The 18,763-nt window shown below is 42.8% G+C and overlaps 1 long non-coding RNA gene across 1 annotated transcript; it reads left to right on the forward strand.

Moving 5' to 3' along the window:
- The first annotated feature begins 38 nt into the window (after positions 1-38).
- Positions 39-18,465, forward strand: LOC144328674 (uncharacterized). The gene is made up of 2 exons (XR_013393867.1): positions 39-135; positions 13,551-18,465. It is a non-coding gene; the product is annotated as an uncharacterized LOC144328674 (long non-coding RNA).
- The last annotated feature ends 298 nt before the right edge of the window (positions 18,466-18,763 follow it).

The following is an 18,763-nucleotide window of genomic DNA, read 5'->3' on the forward strand; positions in this document are numbered from 1 at the left end:
AGGCGCCTACAGGTAAACTTTCCCAAGAGGACTTGGATTCTTTCACTGAAGGATACAAGGTAAGAGGGACGAGCTGCGAGCTGATTGGGCCGAGCCGGGCCTCAGGTGAGCAGCCATTGGAAGAGGCGCGCTCAGGTAAGGCCCTTCGCTTAGAACGCCGAGCGAAGCCGCCTCGTTGGGAAAGCGGCGCCGGAATGGTTGAGGGAGAGTGCTAGCTGCAGGCCCAGAGGCGGGCTTCGTGCGGGAGCCATGCCGGGGCACGCGAGGCATGGCCGGCTGGAGGACACGCTCGGGGCCGCGCTGGGTGCTTGACGACGCTCGAGGGGAGGCCGTGGTGGCGGTGGGAGGGGAATAAAGGGGCGCAAGGGCGCCTTTGAGATACCTATGCGAAGAAAGCCCTTATGAGCGTGAGGGAAAGAGCGGGGCTTAGAGGCCCTCGCGAACTCTGCCTTGGCTTGGGCCCGTTTTCTCGGGGCCCAGCGGCCGCCTCCGCCACCCTCGCCCAGCAACGGGGAGGGAGGAAAATTGCCGACCAACATGGAGTCTACCGAGAAGACCACAGCTGACCACCATCTCGCTTATCATGGACCTATGCAAGAGGGGTTGTGGGATTGAAACGGCCGGGCCTAAAGCGCCTTTCTTCCACAAGTCGTTACCTCCTTGTAATTTGGGACTTAGAAGGATTTGCAGGCCTGCCCAGGGCCATAAAAGGCTCCAATGAATACTTCTGCTCAGCTCTAAATCTCATTTTGTATGGAGTGGCATGCTTTGGGCTGCTAAAGCCAGGGAAGAGAAAAGGAAGCCAATCTCATTTCCCCCTATTCTTGAGTTTCTCCCAAAGAGAGAATTGAATTTATTGCATCTCTCTCTCTCTTCCTCTCGCAATTTCAGTAACGTTTTAGTTGGTACTCACTAAGCTCCGAGGTTATGGATATGTGGCGGAAATATTATTTGAAACGTCTATATCCTGCCTTACTGCCGGACAACAGGCTTCCAGTGTGGCAGACAATAAGTGAAAAATCAATGCACAACACGACTTTAAAGGTAGTGTTGACATATGAAGGAAAATGCCCACTTCCCAAGGCTCTGCACCTGTCTGCCTTCAAGAGTATTCACTAAGTGCGCATCTCTTATTTGTAAATGTTTTCATGACCTGCCAATGAAATACAGAGTTCCCCCACATTTTTTTTTCTCCAAGGGAGGCAATTTTGTTCTGGCTCTATTGGCCTTCTCTTCAGGCAGAGGCTTGGCAGTCAGCAATTCAGCCTGCAATTCTGTGCCTGCTTATTTGGGATTAAGCCAATTTGAATGCAGTGAGACTTGCCTTTCAGGAAAACATGGATAGATTTAGGGTGCATTTATTGTAAATAGTCACTAACTAGCTCACTGATCTGTGGTGCATAAAGATAGGCAACCAAGATAGGGAAGGCATTGTAAACTTAATGAGAAAGAGGGTTTTTTTCCAGACTGTTTGCTGATGTGCCACAAATGACACAAACAGGTATTCTTTATTAGGTGGGCTTGTAAAAATGTGGACTGTTAACTTTTATGGTCCGGCTTGCAAAGCAGAAGTAATTATGAAATTTACCACCCCAAAATTTGCTAGTGGTCACTGGTTGGATTTTTTTTTTTTTTTTAAAGGATTAGACAACATAGTGGGAATAGCCTTGTAATTTGGGGGTTAAATGGAAACTAATGGAACTTCAGTTTATAGAGACAATTTACCACTGGGGCCAAACAAATGGGGACAAAGGATTACATGCTAGTCCTACTCAAAGTAGACCAATTGAAATTGGTAAACCTAACTCATGCCCATTAACTTCAATGTGTCTGCTGTGACCAGGACTAGCATTGGCTCCCATTCATCATACTAATTTGGGTGGCTTTTTGGCCTGATCTAGAAAATGTTAATGTGTTTTTAAATAAAATTAAACTTTAATTCCAAACATGTTTTATTTGGAAGTGAGATCTGTTGAACTCAGTAAAACAGGTTTCCAAATAATGTGAGTTTAGGATCACAGCCTAACATCCTAATCTTAAACACATGTGGATGAAAGTCCCATTGAAATTTAGGTTCCATCTGCTGCTTGACTTTAAATACTTGTTAATTCATGCTTCAAGTTGTAAATCAAGAAAAGCCGTACAGTGCAACTTTCCTTTCCAGAAGTCTACCACATACATCTCTGTAACTTCTGGTTGTTTTTTTTATCTGCCACTGAACCTGCTGCTCAGTAAAGTAAACATTTTTCTCACCGGAGTGAGTGCTGCAAGAGATCAAACTAGTAGAGTAAGTCTGCAGTCCTGTGCATGCTTCAGGTGGGAATAAGCATCAATAAAGAGAGCAGGACTTGCTTAGGAACAGGTTGCACAAATTTTATTTACTCTTTCCGGTTCACAATCATTTCTCATACTTTCACTTTGGCTAGTTTCTTCGACGAACATCTGTAGCTCTGCTGTCACATTGCTTTGCTGAAAGGAAACAAGTTAAAAGGCAACTGTCTTTACACATCAGCCTACTTTATGTGTGCATATTTTGCTCCATTTAGTAATGGTATTGTTTGGACTTGCCAGTTGAGGACAGAGAATCAGGTATTCAAATAAGGTTTAACTAAGGTTACAGATTATACTTATAATTATAAGCACCTAAAATTATGTGTTATGAAAACTGCTAAAACAAATCTATGGGATAACAGGTGCTAATGGCTTGTGCTTGTATCAAAGCAATGCTGTTAACAAGTTCGATGCAAAAGAGCAGATGTTTGATGTTGCATTGTCTTAGTGCTGGGGGAGGCTTATCATGTGTTTGCACGTATGATAGCTTTTGTGCCAGATTTCAGTTAGGAGCACCAGACACAAAGCCAGCTGCTAATTTTGCAACAGGTAGCACTTACTGTTAATCCTTCCTACATCTTAAAACTTAGCAACCGTCTTTCTTTATTATTAGGGACTTCTGTGACTCATTATGTCCAAGAAGGGCTTTCTTTCTTTCTTTCTTTCTTTCTTTCTTTCTTTCTTTCTTTCTTTGATGCATTGCAGGGAGTTGGACTAGATGACCCTCTGAGTCCCTTCCAATCCTATGATTCTATGTAAGCTTGACTTAGTTTCTCCAGTTATATGATCCTTGGTAACTCCTGCCTAGGCGTTGTGGCACTCATAAATTAACCTGGGGGATGGGAGAATTATGTAGCTGCTTCTGACTTGGGGAAGGGCAAAATGTCACATTTTAGGATTTGATCAAAGCATATTTACATAATTGGTTTAGATATTACTGACTTTCTGTCTCATCCTAAAACGTTTACACAGAAATAAAACCCCATTGAGCATTTCCTAGTAAATGGATTTATGACTACAGTGATGCTCTGTTGACTTTTGTTGTCCCCATATGCCTAATCAAATACAGTCAAGTATCAAGGGAACGTAGCCAATATTTTTTTTAGTTCAGGAAGAACCACTCTATTGCAGTGGAAACACTACCATTATTGTTGGTTTCTTCTGCTTTTATATTGGATGAGATTGGCTTCCTCAGTGTAAGAAGTAGACCATATAAGCATTAGCATTAAAGATTGCCCTTTATGGCAAATTGCTACCTGCATTTGTTTAATGAAAGCAGCTGTATATAGAATGTGAAGACTAAAAAGTGGAAATGCATTTTGGTCATAGATATGAGCAGAGGTATCAGGAAGGCTAAAAAAAATCATACTAAAAAATATGCTAAAAGGGAGGAAGGCATAGAAAGCATCAGGCCTCCTCTAGTCAGACCGTCCCTCCCATCTCCCTCCCAACAGACACCATGGTGGATGCTCTTTAAATGCACTCTCGACACAATCTGAATTTTTCAAGCTTCTTCTTTTTTAACTGAGTAAATCCTTTAAATGCTTTGTCAATAAACAATGACGCTATTGAAGGATTTGCTTCCTTATTCCAGTAAAGAAAGCAAACACCTCAGAATAAACATGCTTATGTTTACACTTTCCACAATTCTTCTGCCTCTACATTCTTTTATACATTTTAATTTCCCAGGATTTCTTGCTTAATTCATGTAAATGCTTTGTTTTTCCAACACATAAAATTAGTTTGATACATTTCTAACCTACAGATATTCTACACATATGTTTTTAGTCTACTTACGGTACCGTAATTAAACAGGTGGGCAAAGCAATCCTAACCCCCAGTCTACACTGCTGGAGGGTACTAGGATGCAGCAGAGGTTTCTTCTGCTGTAGACACCCCCACTGCAACCACTAACAGCACAGCCTGTTGACAGGCCACCAGCCAGTAGAAGGCCCCTAAATATGCCAGGGCAGCCAGTTACAGTGGTACCTCAGGTTACATATGCTTCAGGTTACATACGCTTCAGGTTACAGACTCCACTAACCCAGAAATATTACCTCGGGTTAAGAAATTTGCTTCAGGATGAGAACAGGAATCATGCTCCAGCGGCGCAGCGACAGCAGGAGGCCCCATTAGCTAAAGTGGTGCTTCAGGTTAAGAACAGTTTCAGGTTAAGAACTGACCTCCAGAACGAATTAAGTTCTTTACCCGAGGTACCACTGTATTTGCTGGATCCTACCAGAGAACTGCCTAATCTAGATAGTCTTAGTACTCCCATCCATCACATTTATTTAAGTAGGGGAGCAATCCCAGCACCACGCATTTGAATCCCTTACAGTCACACTGACTAGGACAGAAGGTATGTGGGCGAGGTTCTTAATGCTTCAAGTCTCATAATGCAGTTGATGTGCATATAAATCTGTGCACCACAATGATTTCAATAACCTTTCAATCTGGAATGAGCTGCTGCAAGTTGTACAAATTTGGCAAAACTTGTTTGCCACTGCAACAGCCCATGTGTGAGACAGCAAGCGCTGGCAAGACATAATTTGTCTGCTGTCAAGTATGTCATACCCATGAGTTTTAGAATTATTTTCTCTAGCTAGATAACAGACAAAGAAGCATACTTGTCCAGCTTTGAGCTTACAACATTGCCAAGTGCTTGATGAATTGTTCAGTTCTTTATTTGTGTCTGTGTGGGTAATATTTGCAGTGGCCAAGAGTGTTTGTGGTGACTCAAGCTTGCATCTTCTCTTTTATTATTTACTTCATTTCCATCTCACTCTTTTGCCATAGAGCTTAAAGGTTACACATGGGTTTCTTAACTCACCTGCCCCCAAGCTTCATCTTCACAGTATTCCTTTGGAGAAGGTTAGGCTAACCAACTGTGTAGCTTTGGGATGCAGTTGGGGGAGTTCTTTGTTTGAAAGCACTTGCATGTCAAAAGTCTCCATTAAAATGGACAGTTAGAAGGTTTCTAGCCTAAATTTGCATCCTGCTCTATGTTAGCTTCTGCATACAAACCTATTTTTCTATTTAAATAATGGGGGCTTATTTAATTTATTCATAAGACTTCAGCAAAGCTTCCAGGGCAGTTTACGAAAAGAAGATAAAAATTCCTATAGTTCCATCTCAGCTCGAAAGTGATGGCGGGAAAGAAATTCTGAGTAGCTGATGTAAACTATACAGATTCTTATTTGCCTTTTTGTGGGGGGGGGGATGATTTCCGATGGGAAATACTCTGAAACTTTTAGGCAAAATTAAAGGGGGTGTGCTCAAACCACATGAAAGATGATGAGAAAAACTGCTTGATTCTTTTTTAAGACAACACTTAAAAGGGCTTGGTCATAATTTTCTTGGAAATTGCTTTGCAGCTATAGTTAACAATAGCCTGACACTAAGTTTAGAAGTCAAAGTGCCTCTGGCCTCAGTTGAATATTGTTTCAGCCATCTGGAAAGATAAGCTGCCTGGATGGTATACAAATGGGAAATGAAGCTATGCTGGAAGAGATGACGTAGATAAGACCGCACCGTAGGAACATGGGGTCCTTGGTAAACATTGTGATAGATGCACCATGTGACTGTGGTTGGTTGGGCAGAGGTGAACTCCTTATATTAGACTGTTAGCAAATTACACCATCATCTAGCATTAGGGTGTTCTGCACTGCAGTCTGTTGAGAATGTCCATGGCTGTGTCTTTAGTCTTGTCCACACTTCACTTGTCCTGTGTCTGGAAAGCATGGAATCAAGAGGTTTTCATTTTTGTCCATACTTTATAGGCACAGGTCCAAGAGGTTTTCTGTTTTCCCCACTGCTTTCTCCTGGAAATCCCACAAACATCAATTCGCAGAAAACCCAGTTGATGTTTACTCCGATTCAGTGGCAAAGAGCGGCTTTTCCCAGGGGAAAGGGGCAGGACAAGTGGAAACGTGAATGGCCTCATTCGCTGTAAAGGCCGTGTGTGTGGAAAACATGTGCATATTTGTTTCTACTTTCAACTGTGCTTGGATCAATCTCTTCTTGGAATTTCCATGCATGAACAAGATGTGTTCCTTCACTATTTACATAACATTGCCTTCTGGCTGTCATCCAGAGACAGTCAATTTCTCCTCTGTTTTTATATTACTTTTGTTGAAGATAAATTCTGAAGTCTGTCTCTCAGGTAAGTGTACTTCATATTGAGGTGTCTGCTTAGTAGTTTTAAAGACATAGCTCCCTGTTTCATATGCTATGCAAATGCACTTTAGGAGCATATTATTCCTACTGCCTTCAAGTGACCACTAGAGTATGGCAATTGAAGTCATTGGCATACTCTGGAATTGCTAAGGAGTAAACAGTGTTTACTGTTTTCCTCTGAAAATCAGTAAGATGAAATTGTATTTGAAGGATTGATGTTTTTATTATGTTTTTAGATATGTTGTAAGTCACCCAGAGTGGCTGGGGTATAATAAAATTATTATTGTTATTGTTGTTGTTGTTGTTATTGTTATTGTTAATACAGTGGTACCTTGGTTCTCAAACTTAATCCATTCCGGAAGTCTGTTCCAAAACCAAAGCGTTTCAAAACCAAGATGTACTTTCCCATAGAAAGTAACGCAAAACAGATTAATCTGTTCCAGACTTTTAAAAACAACCCCTAAAACAGCAATTTAACATGAACTTTACTATCTAACGAGACCATTGATCCATAAAATGAAAACAATAATCAAAGTATTGTACTATAAAATAAATAAGACAGTACTGTAGATGATTAAAAAAAAAATTCTTACCTGCACTGATGATAGTCATTGTTTGGATGGGGGGGCTTTTACCCATTTCCACAGTCACACAATCAGCCAACCAACCAATCAGTAGCTGAACAAGTGTTGTGATGCTAATTGGGAAGTCACAAAATGATGCCCTGCTGATGTGTGGGAATTTCATTCTGTGGGATTAGTCACTAATTAGTGGCTGACAGTTGACTGTACCTCTCCCAGTCCCCACCTAAACCAAGCTTAGCACACTCAGAGAGGCCCCATGTGATCCAATATTACCGTTGCTAAGAGCAATTAAGCAAATGCATTTTGGCAACAGAAAACTATAGTGTGATTGTGTGAATATTAAAAGTGGGTTGCAGTGCCCAAGTCGCAGAACAATGAACTATATAATTAGATATGGTGCTAAATGTTTACACAGACATTTTGCAACTTCAAAACCATGGGGAATGTTCTGCAGTAGCAAAGAAGCCTGTTTGTCTGCAAATCCAAACAATTCTTCCTTCTCTCCCTGTTTTGTAGCTTTAGAATGAAGTAGAATATATAATACACATAAGAAGAATCTAAATCTAAAACTGGATTTTATCCAGAATAAGAAAAGAACACACGATCATAATTTTCAGCACCTGCTTAAAGCATTTTTGTTTAGGCAAGCCTATCCAGACACACAGATATTTATATGCTTTCATCTCTTTTGCTTTTAATTACTTTTAAATGTTTTATTGACAATTTTAATATTATTGTAAGCCACTTAGAGTTTTTTGTAAAATCAGGCAGCATATAAAATTTGTTAAATATGAGTAGAACCCCTGTCTGCAGTAGAATTACTCATGCTTGAGTGATTGACCTCTAGTGTACATGGAAACTGGTGTGTGGCCTCATTTAAATGGGTCATTGGGTCTGCAGAAATGATCTGCAAGCTCAGGATTCCCTATCCCTCTCATTTTAATCAGATCGGCAGTCCCTTGTGCATGCTACTATTTGAGGGGACATGCCCTGGGGACATGCCTTTTTGATGTGCAAAAAGTGTGCAGATATGGGATGATAATTGTTAAATATGGCACCAGCCTGTAGGCCTGGATGGGGAACCTCTGGCCCTCCAGATATTGTTGGACACCATCTCTCACCAACCCCGGCCAATTTGGCTAATAGTCAGGGATGATGGGAATTGCTGTCCAAGAACATCAGAGAGCAGCAGGTTCCCCACCCCTGATACTGACACTCCATGCCAGATCTTCTTTTCTGCATGCCCAGTAGTGCTTGTAAAATCAAGGCTTATTATGGGATTCACCTGGAGAAACGGGGAATTTGAAGAAATCCAGGCAACTTAATTCTACATTTGTTTGCTCAGCAGAAGCTGAGCATCTACATTTCCATACCCACATATAAAACCCTATCAGAATGACCTCTTAGGGTGGCCACTGAAGCGTCACAAAAAGAGGAAATGTATCACCCCAAAATGAGGACAGAGTAGGACACAGATTTGCATAAATATTTTGATTTATATATTTGTTGTTGTTTAGTCGTTTAGTCATGTCCGACTCTTCATGACCCCATGGACCAGAGCACGCCAGGCACTCCTGTCTTCCACTGCCTCCCGCAGTTTGGTCAAACTCATGCTGGTAGCTTCAAGAACACTATCCAACCATCTCGTCCTCTGTCATCCCCTTCTCCTTGTGCCCTCCGTCTTTCCCAACATCAGGGTCTTTTCCAGGGAGTCTTCTCTTCTCGTGAGGTGGCCAAAGTATTGGAGTCTCAGCTTCAGGATTTGTCCTTCCAGTGAGCACTCAGGGCTGATTTCCTTCAGAATGAATAGGTTTGATCTTCTTGCAGTCCATGGGACTCTCAAGAGTCTCCTCCAGCACCATAATTCAAAAGCATCAATTCTTCGGCAATCAGCTTTCTTTATGGTCCAGCTCTCACTTCCATACATCACTACTGGGAAAACCATAGCTTTATTTATAGATTTATATATAGATTTATATATATAGGTGCCAATTTAAAGAAGTTTACTGTAAAAAACTTGGGACGCGGGTGGCGCTGTGGGTAAAAGCCTCAGCGCCTAGGGCTTGCCGATCGAAAGGTTAGCGGTTTGAATCCCCGCGGCGGGGTGCGCTCCTGTTGCTCGGTCCCAGTGCCTGCCAACCTAGCAGTTCGAAAGCACCCCCGGGTGCAAGTAGATAAATAGGGACCGCTTACTGGCGGGAAGGTAAACGGCGTTTCCGTGTGCTGCGCTGGCTCGCCAGATGCAGCTTGTCACGCTGGCCACGTGACCCGGAAGTGTCTGCGGACAGCGCTGGCCCCCGGCCTCTTGAGTGAGATGGGCGCACAACCCTAGAGTCTGTCAAGACTGGCCCGTACGGGCAGGGGTACCTTTACCTTTACCTTTTTACTGTAACTTACACAGAAATACAATATTTCTCACAGGAGTGAGGAAGATTGTGACTGGGTGATCTCTTTGCCAGCTCAGTCTGCTGCTCAGGTGCTAACTTCATGGGCAACATCAAGGTACCTGCTTTGTGGGTTTTGTTGTTGTTATCTTTAAACTAGACTTGAACCAGGCAGTCCTTCAAACAAAGAACTGTCCTTTTTAAAAGTAGGCTACATGGCCCCTTTAGATCCTATTTCAACAATACTAATTTAACCGAACTCTTGATTATCCAAGGATGGTGGTACTGTATCTGACTATTTGCACTGCCTCAAGATCCGTTGGATAAACACAGTTAAACAAACACATGACTAATTCAGTCTTCTCATGATGTACAAATACCAGCATAAGCATTCGTGGATCAAGGAAGGATGGTACAGCCATGTCTTAGCACTATACAAAATCCAAAAACTTGCTTTGTTTTTCAAAACTCTGCATGAAACAATTCATGTGTCAGCCTCTCTAGGTATGGCTATTGCTATGTCAGCAAAGATGATCTAAAATGTTATAGAGTGCTCTTTGTTTGAATGAAGCAAAGCAATCACCTGGATCCTCAGTAAAATGAGGGTGAAAAAAATATAGAAGAGATGTTGTTGTGTAATACCTGAGTAAGCATAATTGTGCCAGCATTAGGTGCTTTCCATCACGTCTGATGTTTTACAGTCTTGTCTGCTTTTCACGGTCTTAATTTAGTCCTCCTGCACCTTGTAAAACGCACTCTACTAATCTCATATTGGGATAAAACAGGACCCAACTAAAGCATTATAGAGGTTCCTTAAGCCCAAGCAGCTCCTGCACATCTAGGACGCCATTTAAATAACTTACACAGATTGAAGCTGGCCATGGCATCTCTGATGGAATTGGCATCCATTCCTTCAGATCTGGTGCTGATTACATGGGGAAATGTCATGTAGTTGAAGTCCTGCCCACATCACAGAGTCATTGAGTATTCTCCCAGCCATGCAGGTGGCATTGTGAGCTATTTAGAGGCCCATGGTGCAAATTTGCATAAAATTTGCATGTGCTAATTTATAGCTATAGATACAGATTTACACTTTGGAGTGAATTAAGACGGTGGGTGACTGGTCTCCCAAGCACTGTGCTTTGCAGTATGTCCAGCCCCACAGTAAGCTGTGTGTGTGTGTGTGTGTGTGTGTGTGTGTGTGTGTGTGTGTGTAGTTTTCTTTTAAGAAAGGAGGGAAGGGGCCACCTCCTTGGTATGCCCCTGCTTACAGATAAGTGGCTTTCAAATAGCTAGGAGACAAGCTAAAGTAAGGTTTCCCACATTTGTGTCTCGCATCTGTTTTTGGACTACAATTCCCATCATCCCTGCTAGCTAGGGATGATGGGAGTTGTAGTCCAAAAACAGCTGGAGACACAAGTGTGATCTAAAGAGTTCTGCACTCATCGTTTAAGAAATAAACCCAGTGAGGCAGAATAAGGGAAGGGCAATAACCCAGTGGTACAGCATGTGCTTTGCATGTAAGTCACAAGTTCAGTCCCTGGCCTTTCCAAGCGGAGCTAAGAAGGACTCCTGTTTGAAACCCTGGAAAACCACTGCCAGTCCTTGCAACTAATACTAGCTAGAGTGGCAATTAGGTCTCATTCTGTCCAGTATTTCATTCATTGCTTAACAAATACCACTAGCTTGCACTTAGATCTCATATAAAGGTAAAGGTAAAGGTACCCCTGCCCGTACAGGCCAGTCTTGACAGACTCTGGGGTTGTGCGCCCATCTCACTCTATAGGCCGGGGGCCAGCGCTGTCCGCAGACACTTCCGGGTCACGTGGCCAGCGTGACATCGCTGCTCTGGCGAGCCAGAGCCGCACACGGAAACGCCGTTTACCTTCCCGCTAGTAAGCGGTCCCTATTTATCTACTTGCACTCGGAGGTGCTTTCGAACTGCTAGGTTGGCAGGCGCTGGGACCGAGCAACGGGAGCGCACCCCGCCGCGGGGATTCGAACCGCCGACCTTTCGATCGGCAAGCCCTAGGCGCTGAGGCTTTTACCCACAGCGCCACCCGCGTCCCTTAGATCTCATATACGTGCTGCTTTATTTGACGCTAAAGGAATTGTTGCCCTTATTTTTTGATGCACCTGCATTCAGAAGTGTATGCAGACCTTCATACAAACGGGCCCCCTTTACTTCCCCTTAACTGCCAGGTACCACGTTGCATTCCTGTTTTTTAAAATGGAACAGAAAACCAACTGCACAATAGCACACCTATTGCGTAAGTCTCCGTTTGGAAACCCACTTCTTCTGAGCAAGTCGATCCTGTTGTTCTGTTGCTTTCCGTCGGACAAGCCTGAACTGGAAGAAAGGAAAGAACAAGAAGTGCCTGTTCCACCTTTCCTAAATGCTGCTTTGTAGCAGAACTTGTTCAGCCGCAGGAAACCTGACAGATTTGCACCGCAGTGTCAGTGAATCAGACGGAGGAATCAGATGCTGGTCGTTCTAGCCGCAGCCATACAGACAATGAGCTTTGGTTTCAGAGAGGACTGTTATTATCATCCTTAGCAACTGGCTGCTCCTTTCTGGCAGGCTGTGGTCATGCCACGCTTCGCTGTAGGAATGATTGTGGGCAATTCCATTTTTGCCACAGGTGGAAACCAAGCCTTCTCTTGCTACCACTCAAGAGTGCAGTTGTCTTTAAAAAAAAAAAACCACCCAAAAAACCAGCCCTGGTTAAATTCATTTGTGGCCCTGCAATGAGGTCAAAGGTTGGGAGGTTTAGGGTTTCATGGGAACATGCCCTTGTTTGGACTTGGCCCAAGAGCTTAGTTTACCTGTTTGACAGGTAGCAATTAGAGAGTAATAGCTTGCCAAGCTGGAATGTCACTGCTGAGGCCCTTTGCTGAGGATCTGGTTTACCTGTTCAGCAGGTGTGGGCTGTAGGGCTCAGAGAAGTATGTGCACACACAGCATTCCAGAGAATCAATTTTCTCTTAAAAGACACAGCCATGACTGCAGGGCACAAAAGGGCTGGGCTAACTCCCACTGGAAGATGGTTGGTTATTTGCACGGCAAAGAAGCAAAATAAATAGTGGCACAGAATATAAGCAAAGGCAAAAGACTTGACGGCAGCACAAGGCTCTTTTCTCTCTTCCTCCTTTTTCTTCTTGTCTGGCAAGAAAAACAAATGTTTGTATAGTGAATGGAACAAATGGAAATCTCGGGGCACTTTTCATGTCCTACGCATAGGATTTACATGGAACTTTCTTCTCCCCATCCTTCACGGATCTGTGAACATCTTCCCTGAGTGGAGTTTTGCAGGGGTGTTGTGATCTTGTCCTTCTGAGGACAAGGTCACAAAATTGAGCAGTTGAAATAGCATTGATGGCGAGAGTTAAATTTCAAAATGTTTCTAATGCAAGTTTATGAGCAAGAGTTAAGGTGGTGGTTGTTTTTAAAGTATCCCCTTTCTACTATTTTGATAACATTTTTATCCCATTTTCTTTCCAAGGGAACAAACATGTTTTTGCTCTTTTCATTTTATCCGCATAACATAGCTGTGTGGAAGGTTGGACTGAGAGTGACCAGCCCTTGGTCATTATGGCTGAGTGGAGATCTGAACCTTGGTCCAGCCCTCTAGCCACTACACCACACTGCCTCATCACTGCTGATGAAGTAAGACATCTTGTCTTACAACGGATCTATCACTATTTCATGTGCCACAAAAAATCCAAGTTGAATATCAAAAGGAAAATCTGAAGATGTGTGAAGTTTGAATACTGAAACTCTTCCAGATGTGGAATTCTGTGGCAGCTATTGTTGAAATCAGGTTCATCTAGAAATCCAAATCATGCACAAAAGCTAAATTTGGGGTTCTTTAATATGCACATGGTAGCTGCAGCAGGGAGAAGGTATTTGCTCCTGTCTCAGAAAAAGTAACATGGCGAAGGCATTATGTTGGTCACACACACATCTCAATGCTATGAAGAGCAAAATACAAATAGATTAGAAGGACATATTATTTGCAAGGGAAGATGCCTTTCCAATTGTTTTCTGCTACTGAAAATTCACATTTTCTTTCAGTGAGGATAGAATGACAGAAGAAGTTCAGAACAAGTCCAGATGGTGGCTGGAATACCCCATTTTCAACTTCAAAGACTGGAGAAGCTGCACAGTCAGTGTAAGCCAATGGTGAGATACTAATGGCCCTTCAAATACTGGTGGACTTCAAGGCCCATCAGTCACAGCCAACATAGCTAATGGTTAGAGATGGTGAGAGTCTAACAGGTTCTGGAAAGGCCACAGGTTTCCCATTCCTGGTGTAAACAAACTAAGCAAATGAGGCTTTCGTTTTTTCCGTGCAGATTCTCCAACTGGAATTCTAAGCAGGCATTTTTTTGGAACTGTTTGGATTCAGTGGCATATAACATGCTAGAGAATCCACATTCTGTTAGCAAGATGGTTGACCCAACCATACTGTCAGGCAAGAGGTAGTATGTTGGGTCAGTGCATTTTGACGCCTGCTCCCTGTGGGAGCTGACAGTCCACCCTAGAATCTCCAAGAGACATTGCAGGTGTTGAGGACTATCAGTTTGTGTAGGAATGCACTTGCCTTACACTGCTGCTTTCTGTACCGCAACACCCTAGCTGGAGTGAAAGAGCCAAAGTCCCTACTACCTGGGAGATTTTGTTTCAACCGAAATGTCACGGCGAGGTGCTGCCAGCTTGTTTTGGAGTAGAGAGGAGTTATGAGACACCCCCACCACATGGCTTTCCTGATCAAAATTGTCACCACTGCAAGCTGATGTTTGCAATTTGGGAGAACATTTTGGGGCAAACAGCAGCTTGCAGTTGGGTGCAAATTTGCCAGGGAAATGTTAAAAATCCTTTTGCACCAGCTGTTCCTCCAAACAAATGCAACTGCATTTTCAATGTGTGCATTAACATCGGCGGAACTATTATGGATCTGCCCTGTAATGTGTTGTTTGAGCCATGTACATGTTTGCTGAAAAGTAAACATGAGTTCAATAGGCATTACTCCTAATCCCAAGTATGTAGGAGTGTAGCCTAGCTCTTAGAGCCTGGGTTGAACTATATAACACAGTTACACAGGGAGGGAGGGAGGAATCCTGTTATGTTTTATAAATTGACATTTTAGAAGTGAAATGAACCACCAGTGCATTTAATATTGCCTCTCCAAAGCTACTTGAGACTTGGCTTCGCCTTTTAATTGCCCTAGAAGAAACCACAAGAGCAACTGTTTGCTTTATTTCACTACAGCAACTGGAGAAGAGACAATGTTCAATTGCTCGGGTGTTTTTCTTCTTCCAAAAATGCTTTCGAAAAAGAATGCTTTTAAGGCTTGCTTCATACGATACTTTTTGTACTTACGTTACTTCAAAGTAGTCAAAGCTATTGCCTGGCTCAGTTATGAAAAGCACATAAATGTCTAATTTGGAACATATCCCTTCCAAAGAAAGAGCACAATCCTTCCCCAGCAACAAATTACGTAAGTGTGAAACCGCAAACTTCATGGTCTTCATAGATCAGTTGTTCACATGTTGTAATTTATTGATCAACCCAGACTGAAGGCTCAAGTTGGCTATGAAAACCAGCCCTAAGGTCTTCAGAGGAGGTCCTCCTCATAGTTTCACCATTGGAAGATACATCTTCTATGTGGAGATACAAGAAAAGGTCTTCTCAGTGATGGCCTCCTGGTTGTGGAGCCTCCTCCCCTCAGAACTATGTTGGGTACCCACTTTTCTTTCATTTTAGCACCAAGTGAAAGCCCATTTGTTTGCCAAGGAATTTGTAGGATATCAATTCAAGTCAGTTAATGCCTGGAAGTTGTAGACTGCTTTGTGACTTAAATGTTGTCTTTATGGTTTTCATTGTGCTTGTTTTATCTGTTCTGGTTACTACTACTACTACTGTACTACTACTACTACTACTACTAATAATAATAATAATAATAATTTTTATTATTTGTACCCCACCAATCTGGCTGGGTTGCTGCAGCCATTCTGGAGAGCTTCCAATAAGATATAAAAACACATCAAACATTAAAAATATTACAATTCAGTGGACTCTTTAACTGAGTTTTTTTTTTTAATTGACTTGTGTTTTAATTACAATTGTGCTCCAACCTGAGATCAGCTATGATGGAGGGCAGAGTTGAAGTATACTACCGTAATTTAATAACACACATGCATTCCATCATAATAGATTAATCAGATTCATTAAAATTTTGCCACCCTGTCCATACTCAATCCCCAGTGGCTAAATCAAAAAGCAGATTCTTATCTTAGATAGACTCTTATAAAATACCATTATGAACTGGCACTGTCACCCGATTAAAGAAATCTTAGTCAATTAAATCAAATGTTTTAATTGATGGTGGAATCACAGCTTCTAACTCCTACTGGTCTCAAGACTGGCCAAGATGGGAGATACGGGTCAGATTGTTAACTTTTTCTTCATTTTTACTCACCAGTTTTTTATTTCCTTTTTTCTTGGTTCCAGTGTAAGGGGAAATAATTTTGACTACACCAGAGCTAGTCTAGTTTTATGCCTGTTCTGGGGACACACCTAGGCAATTGGGGGGCTTTAAATCATGTGACTACGTTGTGCATAAAGCCCAAACTCAAAAGGAAACAACTCGTTAGAATGCTTTGTAAATGCTAACTCAGCAAAAGGCATGCCTCCGCTGGCATATTATTGCATCTCAACTTTTTTTTAATGAAACTTGTTTCCAAGTGAGCATGCTTAGGAAGACCACAGCCTTAGAGAGACAGTATGGTGTAGCAGTTTCAGACTAGGACCCTAAGAGATCAGAGTTCAAAAGCCAACTTAGCCATGAAGCTCACTGAGTGACCTTGGGCCAGTCACTGCCTCTCAGCCCAACCAACACCGCAAGGTTGTTGCTGTGGCGATTAAATCAGGAAGGGAAGAAGAACCATGTACGCCACCTGCTGCGCCTTGGAGAAAAGGGTGGGATATAAATGCAAAAAATAAATCTGATTTGAGTCAATATGGTATGACTGAGGCAAATCAAGTTCCTGCAAAGAAGAGAAATGCCATCAGCTCACATCCTATTAGAAGGTGACTGCTAAAAGGACAGGCCTAAGTTCTAAGTGAAAATAGTTGCAGGATCCATTTTACACAGGAAAAGAGTTCTTTTTTGGCTACTGAGGCTTTGCTTTCATTTTGACATATGTGTCCAGGATTACCTCAATTTGACCTGTGATCTCTGGGCTCCGCATGCACATAATGCTGTCTATGTCTTGCTTAATAAATCCCTTCTTTAGTCTGAGAGACATCAATTGAACAAGCCTGAGCTTATCTGATGCAGTTACCGTACCTGTAGCAAAGAGCATTGATCGCATTTTCTTTTCTTTTTTAATCCTTTTTTCTTCTTGCTGCCCCTAAAATCAGCCCATTTCCACCATGTCAGACCTGTAATCCATAGGGTTTCACCTGGGCTTAAATCCTGACACTTCAGGAAAAAGAATGGCGTCCCTGCATTCATTCACAAAAGAGGGAGAACGAATAAAATAGTTTCATGTCAGCATTTCTTGCAACCCACAGTCTTTTTGTATTGCCTGCAAAGCTACAGTTCTTTAAGGGGGGTGGGGGGGGCACAGGTGCCATTATGGAAAGATGACTGGAATAATATAAAGCAAATATTGGTGTCACTAAATCCATCTTTCCATACCTAGAGTAAGGTAAAAGGTAAAGGGACCCCTGACCATTAGGTCCAGTTGTGGCTGACTCTGGGGTTGCGGTTCTCATCTCGCTCTATTGGCTGAGGGAGCCAGTGTACAGCTTCCGGGTCACGTGGCCAGCATGACTAAGCCGCTTCTGGCGAACCAGAGCAGCGCATGGAAACGCCGTTTACCTTCCCACCGGAGCGGTACCTATTTATCTACTTGCACTTTGACGTGCTTTCGAACTGCTAGGCTGGCAGGAGCAGGGACCGAGGAGCGGGAGCTCAGCCCGTCGCGGGGATTTGAACCGCCAACCTTCTGATCAGCAAGTCCTAGGCTCTGTGGTTTAACCCACAGCGCCACCCACGTCCCCATACCTAGAGTATCCAACCTAAATAATAAAAAAAACACCAAAATCCTACCTAAATAAAAAAAAAAAAGCACCAAAATTGAGCCTGGAGGAAAGCTCTGCTAGGTGTGAATGCTGGGTGTAGTAAATAAAAACCTAGTATCCTTACATAGTGAGACTTACTGCCTGCGAAATCAATTAAAGATTGCTAGTGACAGACAGCCGCCATGTCAGAATGTTAGCTGACTGGAGATGGAAGGAAGAGACAATCCTGACCAGAGAAGAATGGCGAACCAAGTTGATGGACTATGCCAAAATGGGAAGCTCAGAAATCAAGAAGACAAGAACTTTAAAAAAAGAATGAGAAAAGTTTATAATTTATTTACGAGACCACTGTAAACAGGTTAAAACATTGTTGTGTTGTTTAGTCGTTTAGTCGTGTCCGACTCTTCGTGACCCCATGGACCAGAGCATGCCAGGCACCTCTGTCCTCCACTACTTCCTGCAGTTTGGTCAAACTCATGCTGGTAACCTCGAAAACACTATCCAACCATCTCGTCCTCTGCCGCCCCCTTCTCCTTGTGCCCTCCATCTTTCCCAGCATCAGTGTCTTCTCCAGGGAGTCTTCTCTTCTCATGAGGTGGCCAAAGTACTGGAGCCTCAGCTTCACGATCTGTCCTTCCAGTGAGCACTCAGGGCTGATTTCCTTAAGAATGGATGCGTTTGATCTTTTTGCAGTCCCTGGGACTCTCAAGAGTCTTCTCCAGCACCATAATTCAAAAGCATCAATTCTTCGGCGATCTGCCTTCTTTATGGTCCAGCTCTCACTTCCATACATCACTACTGGGAAAACCATGGCTTTAACTATACAGACCTTTGTTGGCAAGGTGACGTCTCTACTTCTCAAGATGCTGTCTAGGCCTGTCATTGCCCTTCTCCCAAGAAGCAGGCGTCTTTTAATTTTGTGGCTGCTGTCACCATCTGCAGTGATCATGGAGCCCAAGAAAGTAAAATCTCTCACTGCCTCCATTTCTTCCCCTTCTATTTGCCAGGAGGTGATGGGACCAGTGGCCATGATCTTCGTTTAAACATTAGCAGGGTTTTAACCACACTTGTGAAGTAATGGAGAGTATGGATGATTTAGAATTTACAACTGCATATTAATACTTATCAATGGATAAGTACTGTATTGATATGCAGTTGTAAATATTACCATTAGGACCCATGGAAGGGGTGGAGGG

This window comes from Podarcis muralis, chromosome 8 (genome assembly GCF_964188315.1).
Source record: "Podarcis muralis chromosome 8, rPodMur119.hap1.1, whole genome shotgun sequence".
NCBI lineage: Eukaryota > Metazoa > Chordata > Lepidosauria > Squamata > Lacertidae > Podarcis > Podarcis muralis.